The sequence below is a fragment of the Rhinoderma darwinii genome, chromosome 10 (genome assembly GCF_050947455.1).
Source record: "Rhinoderma darwinii isolate aRhiDar2 chromosome 10, aRhiDar2.hap1, whole genome shotgun sequence".
NCBI lineage: Eukaryota > Metazoa > Chordata > Amphibia > Anura > Rhinodermatidae > Rhinoderma > Rhinoderma darwinii.
Genome location: NC_134696.1, coordinates 81512973 through 81527120, shown reverse-complemented (window position 1 = coordinate 81527120; position 14148 = coordinate 81512973). Strand labels below are relative to the sequence as shown.

General features: G+C 43.3%; 1 protein-coding gene across 3 annotated transcripts in view; it reads right to left on the bottom strand.

The window, feature by feature from the left end:
• Positions 1-14148, bottom strand: part of GRIK4 (glutamate ionotropic receptor kainate type subunit 4) — a 289366-nt gene that overhangs the window by 213761 nt on the left and 61457 nt on the right. The window lies entirely within an intron of this gene.

The window sequence follows — 14148 nt, the reverse complement described above, 5'->3', positions numbered from 1 at the left end:
GCTTTTATCTTTTTGGAATCTTGTGAGTATAAGAAATACCTTGCGCTATTAAGCTGGTTTATCGCAGTACTTCATCATAAGAGCTGCATTGTCCCAATTGTTTCTTATATAGAAATTGTTTGGAAACAAATATCGGAAGTCCGTTGATATATGTATAAAAAATCTGAGGATATGAACTGCATTGTGTAAAGTTAACCCACGCATGCTAGTGTGGTAAGAATATAGACTGACTTTTCCCTGGATCAGACTTTTAGAATTTTCAGTTAGGTTCTCCTTTTGCACTGATCACTTATGTATATTTAATGTTTTAGAGATCTGACTCCCTCCTGTTATTGTGCTGGATTTGGGGCTCATTATGGTGTAACGTTGTATCGATGACATGCCATACCAACACGTGACTGCTGCAGTTGATCACTGTTTGCAGCAGTGATCATACCTCCCAACTTTCAAGAATCGCAAAGAGGGATAGCCGATGGATTATAATGCGTGCCGCAGCAATTTTTTTGTTTTAATCCATGCCTCTAACCCCCTCCCAATCTCCGATACACAGTATCATACACCCATAGTGCCTCCCCACAATATAATGCCTCCATAGAGCCCCCACACAGTATAATGCCCCTACAGCTGCCCCCATAATACAATACCCCATAGTGCCTCCCACACAGTATAATGCAAAATAGCTGCCTCACATAATATAATGCCCCCACAGATGCCCCCATACAGTATAATGCCCACACAGATGCACCCATACAGTATAATGTCCACACAAATTCCCCCATACAGTATAATTCCCCATAACTGCCCCACACAGCATAATGCCCCCATAGCTGCCTGATACAGTATAATGCCCTGATAGATGCCCCAACAGTATAATGCCCACACAGATGCCCCATTGCATTATAATGCCCCAATAGATGCCCCCATACAGTATAATGGCTACACAGATGCCCCCATACAGTATAATGCCCACACAGATGCACCCATACAGTATAATGCTCATACAAATTCCCCCATACAGCATAATGCCTCTATAGCTGCCCGATACAGTATAATGCCACCATAGATGCCCCAGCAGTATAATGACCACACAGATGCCCCCATGCAGTATAATGCCCACATTGCTGCCCCAATACAGTATAATGCCCACACAGATGCCCCCATACAGAATAATGACCACACAAATTCCCCATACAGTAAAAGGCCCCAGTAGCTGCCCTCATATGGTATAATGCCACACAGCTGCCCCATAAAGCATAATGCCCCCATAGCTGCCCAATACTGCATGATGCCCCTATACCTGCCCCATACAGTATAATGCCCCCACAGCTGGCCCATACAGTATAATGCCCTCTTAGCTGCCACAATACAGTATAATGAAACTTCGCATCCACCATACAGTATAATGCCCCCTTAGCTGCCCCCATAGCTGCCCCCATACAGTATAATTCCCCATATGGATGAAGACATTTTTATCTTGACTCTGATAACTTGCTGCATATCACACAACAAAAGCCTTTGAAAAGTCATTCAAAAGGTCAAGATAAAGGATCTTGCCACTGTGTATTTAATGCGTTAAAAGTCAAGATAAGGCTGGCTACATCTGTAGCTGTCCCCATACAGTATAATGCCCGGTTAGCTGCCTCTTGTGCCAGGGCCCACACATGAAGTGCCAGTGCACACTTCGATAGTGCCACACCCTCCTTGAAGATAGCACTACCCACCTGTAGATAGCCATAACCCCCTCCTGTATTGAGGCTCCCTCTAGGAGTGGAATCCCCAACCAGAGCATCCAGCGACAGCATCGGCCCACTCTGTGGCTGGGGGTTCCACTCCATGAGTAGCCCCTGATGTCAGTGTCCATATATGGATAGTGATGTCAAGGGCTCCCTCTAGGAGCGGAATACCCAGCCAGAGCGTGGCAATGCCCTGACTGCAGATTCCACTCCTGGATAGAGCCCCTGAGGTCACTACAGTGATACTGCCACAGTGCCCTCTGTATATACTGACACACTGCACTCTGTAGATATTGCCACAGTGCCCAATGTAGATAATGCCACACTGCCCTCTGTAGATAATGCCATACCCCCTTGAATAGTGCCACCCCCTTGTAGATAGCACTATCCTCCCTCCTCCATAGATCGCGCTATTGGGACTCCCTCTAGGAGTGGCATCCCCAGCCAGAGCATAGGCCGAGTATTCTGCTCTTAGAGCGAACCCCTGATGTCACTGTCCATATATGGACAGTTATGTCGGGCTGCTCCTGGAGCGGAATCCCCTGCCAGAGCATCGGCAACGGGGATTCCGCTGCTGGAGTAGCCCCTGACGTCACTGTACATATATGGATAGTGACGTCAAGGGCTTTCCCAAGACAGGAGTACCTGGCCAGAGAGCTGGCGCTGCTCTGACCGGGGACTCCATAGTTTAAAGCCCGACATCACTGTCCATATATGTACAGTGAAGTCAAAGGCTTCCCCGGGCTCAGCGCTTAAAGTAGCGCTGTGCCCGGGGAGTCCTTGACGAGTGGACAGTGAATGCTGAAGCAGGGAGCTGACGGTTCCTTGCTTCAGCATTGGATTCAACTGTATCTGTGTCCTCCAACCTTAAACCCCATCTGAAGTAGAAGTACTGATGGAACACGAACATTGGCAGAAACGCAAGATATTCTGAGGCCGGGTTTTTATTATGATTTTACTATGCTTCTAAACATAATAAAAACCCATCAGGTACAACATTTAATGTAGTGGAGTTAGAAAAACCAAACTAGAGGGGAAAGATTTTACAAAAAAAATTAGCCAAAGGCAAGGCCTTTGGATATAGCGAATGAATGCTTTGATCCCATTTGGATTAAATACTGTAATTATTTCTAACTAAAATGATTTTAAAAATAATTTTACCAGTATGTTTACATTAATTATAAAATAAAAATACAATTTATTCTAATAATATTACAATACAATTACTTTAGTAATACTATTTGTAATATACAGATATACTTTATTCACTTTAGCACGTATGTACATAGTTTTACGGTAGATATTGAACACTTATGTCGACAGTAGATGAAATGTATGAAGCTTTAGGCGGACAACAAATTATTTAGCTGGGGCACAATTCACCTGGCACAATGGGAGAACGTGCTGTCTTTATAAGGGACAATGTGGATGACTTAAAGGGGTTGTCCCATGAATAATTTCACATAAAAAGTCCAGAAATGCTGCAAAATGTCTGTTTTAACCAATTCCCGCTGCAGACATTTTTCAGATTTTCATTTTCATTTTTTCCTCCCAACCTTCCAATAGCTATAACTTTTTCTCCATTGATAAAGTCATATAAGGGATTGTTATTTGTGGGACGAGTTGTAGTTTTTCACGGCACTATTTATTGTACCATATAATGTATTGGGAAGCTGGAAAAAAAATTGGTGGGGTGGAATAGGAAAAAAACAACAATTCCTCAATCTTTGGGGGGGGGGGGGGTTAGTTTTTTATGGCCTTCACCTTGCAGAAAAATGGCATGTTAACTTTATTCTGCGGGTCAATACTATTACGGCGATATCAAATTTCTGTTTGTTTTTTTTTTTTGTTTTACTACCTTTACATAGAAGAAACTAATTGTTAAAAAAAATTTGTGTTTTGTCGCCATATTCTGAGAGCCATAACTTTTTTCTCCATTGATTGAGTGATATGAGGGCTTATATTTTTGCGAGGTGAGCGGTCGTTTCTATTGGTACCATTTTGGGGTACATAAGACTTTTTGATCACTTTTTGTTTCATTTCTTTTGGGAGATGAAGTGAACAGGAAACAACAATTCTGGTGTTTCAATTTTTATTTTTTTACGGTGTTTACAATGCGGCTTAAACAATAATTATTATATTGTAATAGCTCAGACTTTTACAGATGTATCGATACCAATTTTGTTTATTTTTTTTATTTTTTACATTACTTTAGAGGAAAAATGGGGAAAGGTGGGTTTTTGAACTTTTAATATATATTTTTTTCCACTACTAAAAACGTTATTAAACTTTTTTTTACATATTTTATTAGTCCCCCTAGGGGACTTGAACCAGCGATCGTTAGATTGCTGGTACAATACACTGCAATACTAATATATTGCAGTATATTGTCATTTTTACAGGCTCCTACATTGTCATTTTTACAGGCTGCTGTTGCTACTGTTAATATGTGCTGCTAGGGGCGGACTCTGAGCAAAATCAGTCTCCTTTCCCTCTGGTAAGCTGACAATATAGTCCCTTCTTACTTTGCCTGCCAATAGGTAACATGGGATGCAGAGTAGATATATACTGTGTGACATCCACAGTATGCATTTCGTTAGATACGGAAAAAAAAAAAAAGAGAGAAGCGCTTCATGTGTTTGTAACTGATCAAGAGCCCGGTTCGGGCATGAAACACGTGATCTTGTGCACTGCATTTACTTTTTTCGTAATAAAACTATTTTATTCATGAAGACAAAGGAGCCTTTGGAACTGCGCCTTTGATATACCGCGAGGCTACTGCAGAGGTTCAGCTCCTTCCCTGACAAGCAGGACAGAAAGCTATTTCTATTGGCTGCTTTGCAGAAAAATGAGATTTCAAAAGCCCATTTACACGAAGCAAATCTCTCCACTGTAGATTCGAGGGTACGCTCATTATTTTGAAATTCCCAGTATGCCTATTATGTCACATCATTTGTGCAGATTTGGCTGTAGATTACCCCTTTTACATTCATTCACGGGAAAAATCAACGACAAAATCTGCATGTAACACATGGATTTTGCTGTGAGTTTACGGCAATATCAGCAACGTTTTTTTTATTCTGCCTTGTCTGAACTCTTATGGCTGCACTGTGGCTTGCCTTCTTGTGGGTTTACTCAAAATTTCCACTGGCTGTCTGTTATAGGGTACAATATGGAGATCTTTTTGGGGGCACTGATGTCCATCACAATGTGGATGCTTGGATGTCATGGAAGGGGGGGGGGGAGAGAGAGAGAGAGAGGGGGAGATAGAGAGAGACTTTCAAGTGCTGACAGTAAAGCAACCTGTAAGTGGTTTACACTGAATCCATCATAGAGAAATATAATAGGTGATTATATATTTCAGGAGTTCTTAAACTCAAAGGAGAAAATATACTATTAACCACATTCCTTTCCAGAACATAAAGTTGATGAACAAGCAGGGGAAATGTATAACTGCTGCCAACAAAGCCACCAGACTATCACTGACATCCTCTGGTTCCGCTCTAATGGTAGTGAATAATAAAAGTAATCCTTTCCACACCATTAAATGTATTTTACATTGTGATAGGTATAAGGCGGAAGTTCCTTATCAGGGTTTCTGGAGGGGACAAAGAACTTTTGGATCTTGCAAAACACAGAGAAGCTGACTACATGAAGTCAATAAGGTGGAAATGTGATACACACATCAGAAGTATCAGCGATTAATACATTTATATTTTGAGATGTAAAACATAAATTTTGCAAGCAATGTTATTTCCAACCTTATTTCTAATGGTTACCCCCAGTGTCCGACTGGGCTCCCTTGGGCCCACAAGGGGAAATGTTTATGGGGGCCACCCACCATCTCCATAGAATATGTGCACATCTGCTTGTTGTCATCATTGTACACATAGGGCATATCGTCAATAATGTCTAATAAGTTATTTGTGAATCACCCATAAGGAATAGACCCAAATGGCAAGTGCTTGGCTCCCAAGTCATCTCCAAATGTCTTCTGCTAGACCTTTTAGGACCCATTATTGAGTCAGAGTCGGGGCCCACCGGAGGATCCTCTAGTACTATGGTTGGCCAGTCCAACCCTGTTTACCCCGGAAAAGTCTTACCACTCCTGGGGGACCCATACTTCTATATCTACCTAAAAGAGGCTTGGTTTAGGAGTGGCTATAATTCTATATTCTGGCCAAGATTTGTTGACTTCCTTGAATGCCCCATGCTAAACATCTATTAGTAGGCTATCAGTTTGCTTTCCTTTCTTTGAGGCCAGGATCACACACCCCCCGTTTTTTATGCAGTTTTTGGATAAGTTTTTTGAGCACAAGCCAGGAGTGGATCCAAATGGAAAATAAATACTAAAACAAGACTGATGAATCTATTTTCTTTTATGTCCACTCCTATGTTTGTCTAAAAAAAAAAAACTGCCCTAAAAACTACATCAAAGCTGTATGTGTGACCGTGGCATAAAAGTGACAGCTCTTGCTGCTGCCTTCTGGAAGACCCCTGACCAGATTCCAAGGAACGATAGTTGGGAAACACTGCCCCAAAATATTGGGGCAGACTTACTATTAAAATAGAGTCCGAATTCTGGCGTACATGCTGTGTGCCAGACATGCTTGACAAGGGGGAGTGGTTTATCATAAAGGAGGCGTGGTCCAGCAGAAAGGGCCTGGCTTAAATACAATACCATGCGACAAATATGTGCTAAAATTTTGGCGTAAAAAACTGATGTTAACTAATGAGTGGTATAAGGAAAAGAGAACTGTCTAGTATGTCTAGCTAGATGCTCCAAATTTATCATATACCACTTTAATAACTTTGGTGCATTTTCGGACTCTTGTTTAAGTTTACGCTGTCTAAAACTTAGACAGTATTAGTAAATCTACCCCAATGTGGTAACTTAGGCTTGGTTCACACTTATCTTTTTTTTTGCAGTTTGTTTTGGTTTTAGTTTTTTTCTCCACAACTAACCTATACCGAAAACTGATGACAAGACCCAGTTTGCACCAGTGCTCATTAGTTCCTAAATTATACATTTTATAAAGGATTCATCATGATCATTTTTTTTATTATTAAGGTTTTTGGGTGATGCAGTTTTGTGCACTGGTAGCTTGTGTTTTGTTTTCAGCCAAAACCAGGATTGGATTAAAATAAGGTGGAGTAGAACACTTTTCTATATACTTTACTTATGTTTAAATGCTTATGTAAACCTTTGAAAGTGATTTTTTTTTTTAATGAAAATGTAAGTGTTTTTGGTGAAACTTTCAAATAAGTTCACACTAGCGTCAGTATATGTTTACCTCTCTTCCGTCAGAGGAAGAGGGGATCGAAATATTAAACGGGAAGCAATGGTTCCGTTAGAATTACCATTGATTGCAATGGTAATTCTTTTGTTTTAGTTGCTTTCCGCTTGTATCCATTCGCTAGGTTTTTGTTTTTTTGAACGAAAACAAAAGTGCAGTCTGCAGAAATTCTAACGGAACCATTACTTTCCTTTTAATGTTTCGATCCTCTCTTCCTCTAACGGAAGAGAGGTAAACGTATATTAACGCTAGTGTGAAAGAAGCCTTTAAAAAATATTTTTACTTTTTGAGATACAACTGCTTCGTATTTTGTATACAGAGCAGCTGTATCTTACGCTGAACCCTGTATCTGTCAGGTCCGCGGGACTGACGGGTTCAGTGACAGCGTCTCCTGCATGTCTCTGACACGCAGGATCCACCTGTTATCCATCACATCTAAGGTCATAACTTAGATGTGATAGATTACAGGTGGATCTTGCATGTCAGAGATACGTAAGACCCACTGTCACTTAACCCGTCAGGTCCGCGGGACTAACGGATTCAGGTCTTAGCGAAAGATACAGCTGCTCTGTATACAGGATACAGAGCAAGCTGTAACTAAAAAAGTAAAAAAATAATAATAAAAACTAATTTGAAAGTTGCACCAAACACACTGACATTTTTATATTAAAAAAAATCACTTTCAAAGTTTTACATAGTCTTTAAGATCCATTTCTGCTTTTTCCTTTTAAAGACCACACTAAATCTGCACTGTGTGCGCCCGCCACTACAGCCATTGTTTTCACTGGACAGGCACCCATGGCCTGCACTACAGTCTTGCTCATTTTATAAGCCCATTAATCCCATTGTCATAGTCTGATGTTTTGCAACTTCTAACCTTACCACATTTATAAAAGAGAGAGACCTGCATTCTTCACAAAAGATGTTTTGCAGACATTCTTCTCTTGACAAAACTAGTACCTTACTGATGTGACAAGAGAATAGCGGAAAATGCTCAAAGGTTCAGACCTCGGCACACAAAGAACCTTGATAGGATAAAAGCAGAGGCGACCAAGCTGGCTGCTTATGTTTATTCTGCCGAAAGATACTGCTCAACAAGTGCATTGCGAGGTGTAGGACATGCAATCTCAGCACCTTAGGGTATCTTCATACAGAGTGTTTTCAGCTGTTTTTATGGATGCAAACGTCCCAAAAAACGGCTGAAAAATCGGAAGCAGAACGCCTCCAAACATCTGCCCATTGATTTCAATGGGAAAAACTGCGTTCTGTTCCGACTGGGCGTTTTTTACATGGCCGTTTTTCAAGACGGCCGTGTAAGAAAACGGCCGCGAAAAAGAAGTGCGTCACTTCTTGAACCGTTTTGGGAGCCGTTTTTCATAGACTCTATAGAAAGACAGCTCCAAAAATGGCCATAAAAAACGCTGCGACGTTTGCATCACCATTGATTTCATGGTCACGGATCCGGTGCCAATGGTATCCGTTTGTCTCCGTTGTGCAAGGGTTCTGTCATTTTGACAGAATGAACAGTGTAGTTGACTACCATTGGCACTGGATCCGTCACCATTGAAATCAATAGTGATGCAAACGAAAACCTATGGTTTTCGTTTGTTTCAGTCAGTGTCCTGTTCTGACGGGAAACTCCGACTGAACGTCAGAATGGGACCGTGATACAGATGTGAACGAAGCCTTAGATTAAATAGATGTGTATTTCATTAGATATATTGATTCATGTTATTTAGTAAATCATCTCTAGGAAAGGTTAGAGGTTGGTGACTGCTTCATATGGGGCCACCCATTTACTTTTGGCTCCTGCCTTTACTCTAGGACCTCGAGGTATTTTTGACTCCAGTTTACCCTCTGTTAAGTTATTCCAGTGGATAAAGTTTTGTTCTGGTCATGTGATGTACACACAGGTGCACGGCTCGTTACAGTATGTGTATCAGAGCTGTGTATTCTAACAATCCCAGCACCTGTGTGTCCATCACATGACCATGGACAGAATTTTATCCACTGGAAGTAAACAATGAATCTTACTGAATAACAACAAGCCGAGATCTTGGAAACTGTGAGGAATGAATACAGAAATTATAGTGGAAAAATGTGTAATTTTTAATTATACAAAAAATAACATTAATTTGCTGAAACTGGACTACACCTTTAATAAAATAAAACGAGGCAAGCCTTACATAGCTGCACATTTTCTTAATGAATGTGATCCTTTTTTGCTATATGTAAAAGCATTCCAGCACTGTGCGCCTGTGATCCGTGCTGCATGCTGTGCCTAAACGGACAGAATGTTCACAGGGTTGATCGCTCTGTTGCTATGTTTGCCATATTCTGTAATGTTATAATGATCTGTTTGATTGTAATAGGAGCCGTATAGCAGGTCTATCACACAGGTCACTACCAAATCGGATTACTACATATATTGAAGAAATATTTAGCCAGGTAATCCCCGTATCATTTTACTTTATCATTAAAGGGGTTGTCCACTACCGGACAACTGATGTCCAATCCACCGGATAGATCATCAGTATATGATCGGTGGAGGTCCAACATCTGTATCCTGCACCGATCAGCTTCTCCAGTGGCCTCCGGGCACTGGACGTCCATTCCTAAAGCAGGTGGCTCCGGCCTCGGAATAGTGAATAGGAGCAGAGCGGCAGTTCGGGAGCATGGCCTCTATGCAATGTACGGAGCCAACTGCTTCCGGCTCCTTATATTGCATATTGTGCAATGACCTCCGGTGCCCGCAGGCAGCCGGAGCAGCTGATTGGTGCGGGTTCCGGATGTCGGACCCGCACTGATTATAGACTGATGACCTATCTGGTGGATAGGTCATCAGTTGTCCGGTAGTGGACAACCCCTTTAACATTATGAGAGGTACACTTTAATATCATTTAACCCAGATTGTCAGACTGGATCTAGCCATAATTAAAAAGAGGCAGAATAAGTGTGTGCTCCACAAGAATGCTATCGATATTCAAGAGCATACATACAAGAGAGGCAGTCCCAGCAGCTGTGATGGGTCCCCCCGAAGTCCCATGGGGCCTGAGGGTTTGGTGGACCTTTGAGGAGCTCTCCCTCTGTACAACAATTTTAGCGAATAGGGAGGGTCAACAAATCCAAGAGTCACTCTTAGCCTCATTGGTAATTATGAGGTAGAAAAAAGAGGGATATAACCACGGCGCTGCTACTCAATAAAGATGCAGAAGTAGATAATAATATTTATTAGTAGGCTACGCGTTTCAATGCCGCACCGGCATCTTCCTCAGGCCACGAGGAAGATGCCGGTGCGGCATTGAAACGCGTAGCCTACTAATAAATATTATTATCTACTTCTGCATCTTTATTGAGTAGCAGCGCCGTGGTTATATCCCTCTTTTTTCTACCTCATAATTACCATTATTGTACGGTTACACTTTTGTGTGACCGTTTGGGATTTCGGCAGCAGCACTTTTCACGATCTACATCGACTTTGAAGTGATTGACCTATCCATTTGTGGTAAGCATCCATTCGTCATACCCTGACTGTCTGATTGGGCTTACTCACACTATGTGGCGCCGTGTTTGTTTCTTTGTTTTATCACTCTTAGCCTCATTGGACTTTCTTTTTTACATATAGTTGCCCTATGTAATGTCCAATGGGATTGTGGAACCACTGGACTACTCCATCGTAACTGTATTACATCTGCCTGGCCAGCAGCTACTCAGTCACTGGTAAATGGTACGTACCTTGGAGGCAGCTGGACAGATAGCAGGTAGTGGATACAGACTGATGCTGGATTACTGGAAGGAGGTGTAATGTCCCCAAGACATTACTATAAAGATAATGTATTGTAATTGTATTTTATGACCTTTTTCCAACTATTAGGTACTGTCACTTTAAGAAGTAAATGTGAATTTGCAATGCACTGTTTATAGCTTATGCAGGAGTGTCAGATACAGGGGAAGTTTCCAGAAGGTGGGAGGAGCTTAGGAAAAGAGGCAGTTGGAAAAGTCAGTTGTTGCTGAAGAGAGTTGCAGAGAGTGAGCAGTTGAGGTAACAGCAAAGTGGAGTTGCTCCTGGGTTTTATCCATCCTAGATCCAGAGACAGGCTGCCTACAACATCAGGCCATAGAAAAGCTCGCAGAAAGGAAACTGAATAAGCTGAAGAGAAGTAGTTCTTAAAACAGAGAAACCAGAAGCCATTTTGGGATTTCGAACACCGCCACCATGTATGTTGGTGAGTCTCATCCTTCGTTATACTAGCCCTGACTACCCGTGATAGAGGCAGAAGTAGCACAGGCCATTACAGAGAATGGAGAGATACTGCATTGCCCGATTGGACAGATACTGCATTGTCCCGCATACTATGGGGTCAGCTATGCCCTAGAATTGCCGAGGGTAGGATCAGAAGAGGAGCAGTGAGGGAGGGTCGCCCACTCCTGCGGATTATATGAGAAGCAGAGGATTGAGATTTACTATAAGGAATTGTGCCTCCATTCTATGTGGAAGATTGTAACCTCCGTGTTTGAGACTGAAGTAAATTGTGCCGCGAGCTAGCTTGTTCAACTACTACCTCAACCTCCTGTCTTAGGCCCCATGCACACGACAGCAAAAAACCTCAGTTTTTGCGGACCGCAAAAACTGAGCCATTCACTTTCATTGAACACTGACACCTTTCCGTAGCACTACGGAAGGGTGTCAGTGCCGTGGAAATGTTCCGGGAATTATGGAACATGTCCGTTCTTTCGCATTTTGCGGGCCGTGCTCCCATACTTTGTATGGGAGCACGGCCCGAAAATGCGGCTGTCAGTCAGCAGCCGGCCGTGCCCGCAATCGCGGGCTGTGATTGCGGGCACGGTTGTGTGCATGGGGCCTAATGCTGTAACCAATGTAACCATCAAGCATATTGTGCCCAGTAAAATCTACTGTGAAAGTTTATTGAACCCTGTCTCCTGGAACATCCTTATTTCGGGGTACACCACATAACACCCCAGGGGACAGAGAACAGTGTATCCCGTAAACACCATCATTTATTTCACTGGTTCCGCGGCCCGAGGAGCGGGAGAGAGAGAAAGGGCGCCGCCGTGACCAAAGGGCGCCAAAACCAATGCCAGCTCCTAGAGCCCCCCTCAGTCCGCGACTCGGCGCCCGCGGCATACCACACAGGCTGGTGCCGGATTACTGGAAGCAGGCTGGTGCCGGATTACTGGAAGCAGGCTGTGCCGGATAACTGGAAGCAGGCTTGTGCCGGATTACTGGAAGCAGGCCACAGAGTACAGGATACCGGATTGACCCTGGGACAGGATACCGGACTGGTCACGAACCCAGGACTCAGGATACAGAATACAGGACTGGTCACGGACACAGGATTCAAAAAGAAAATAGAGCACGGAAGCAGCACTTAAAGCAAAAAAATTAGAAATTTATTCACCCAGCAGACGCATCTGCTGGGTGAATAAATTTCACTTTTTTTTTGCTTTGAGTGCTGCTTCCGTGCTCTATTTTCTTTATACATCATATGGGGAGAAGTCACTCCTCATTATTTGAAGCATAGCGCCAGCCAACTTTGTTTTTTTGCCACGGTGCTGCTCCTATCCTTCTTTCTATTTTCGACACAGGATTCAGGATACAGGACTAGTCACAGACACAGGATACAAGACTAGTCACAGACACAGACTACAGGACTAGTCACGGACACAGGATACAAGACTAGTCATAGACACAGACTACAGAGCTAGTCACAGGCATACGACTCAGTATACAGAACTAGTTGCTAACACGGAATTCAAGAAACAGGATATGGAACCTTCACAGGCTAACACTGGGTTAATAACAACATTGTTCATGCACTTTTTTACTTAAGGCACATTCACCATCCCCCAAGAGGAGTAGTTGCTAAGGGCAACCAATCTGATTCTGCCTCTCATTTTTCAGAGGCTCTTTGGAAACTGAAAGCAGTGACTTGATTGGTTCCTGTGTGCACTACTGCACTTTTCCTTTGCCCTATTTTTTATATATCTCCCTTTGTGTTTAAAGGCTGTGTACACCTTTGTAGGTATTTTATTTCATAAAATCTATGTTTTATGTGCTTTCAAACTTTTTCAATTGACTTTTATTTATTTTTTTAAATTTACGACACAGCTTCAATGTATCCTCTATACATAGAAGCTGTATTGACTATAAACCGATTCCGTCAGTTCAGCTGAACCAATGGCTTGACTAAGAGCGAGTCCTATGTGTCTCTAACACACAGAATCAACATAATATCAATCACATCTTTGTTTAACAACTTTGATGCTTGTAGCGCCCATGGCCGCGGGCCGTCGGGTTTACTCAGCCATGGATCTGTGAGCGCTGGCCTCCGTCTCCCTCCTAGGAGATGCCATCGCTCACTTCCGCTCCGTCCGGCTGGGTCCCGTAGGGTGCGCGCGCACGCTCGCGCCCGGCCTTAAAGGGCCAGCGCGCGCAATTAGGATCGTCATTATCATCAACTGCCACGATTTCCTGGTCTATAAGAAGGCCCCTGGCCTTCTAATCCTTGCCTGAGCGTTGTTAGGTTTTCCCAGTCTGTCTCGCAAATGGTCCCTTAGCGTCTCCCGTTCCAGCTGTTACCCGTGCCCTGTTACCTTTCCTGTATTCCGTATTGTTCCTGTGCCTACCCGCGTTCAAGTGTCTTCTGCCACATCAAGTGCCATCTGCCACGTCAAGTGCCATCTGCCACGTCTAGTGCCATCTGGCATGTCTAGTGCCATCTGCCACGTCTAGTGCCATCTGCCACGCCAAGCGCCATCTGTCACGCCAAGCGCCATCTGCCACATCAAGTGCCATTTGCCACGTCAAGTGCCATCTGCCACGTCAAGTGTCATCTGCCACGTCAAGTGTCTACCGCTCATCGGATACTGCTCGCCACGTCTGGCGCCACTTGCCGCACCTGCCTCCATCCGTGCTGAAGCCACAGCCACCGCCCAGACTATTTCAGGTACACAAGCATTACTGTCTGCCATTTTACTTTCGCATAGACTGTGACCTGGTCAGCTGCCTGCCCGCTACGGCGGAGCGGCCTAGTGGGTCCACAAACCCAGTGCCCGTGACAGTACGCTCAGGCCATTGAACCCGCTGGCTAGCCCAA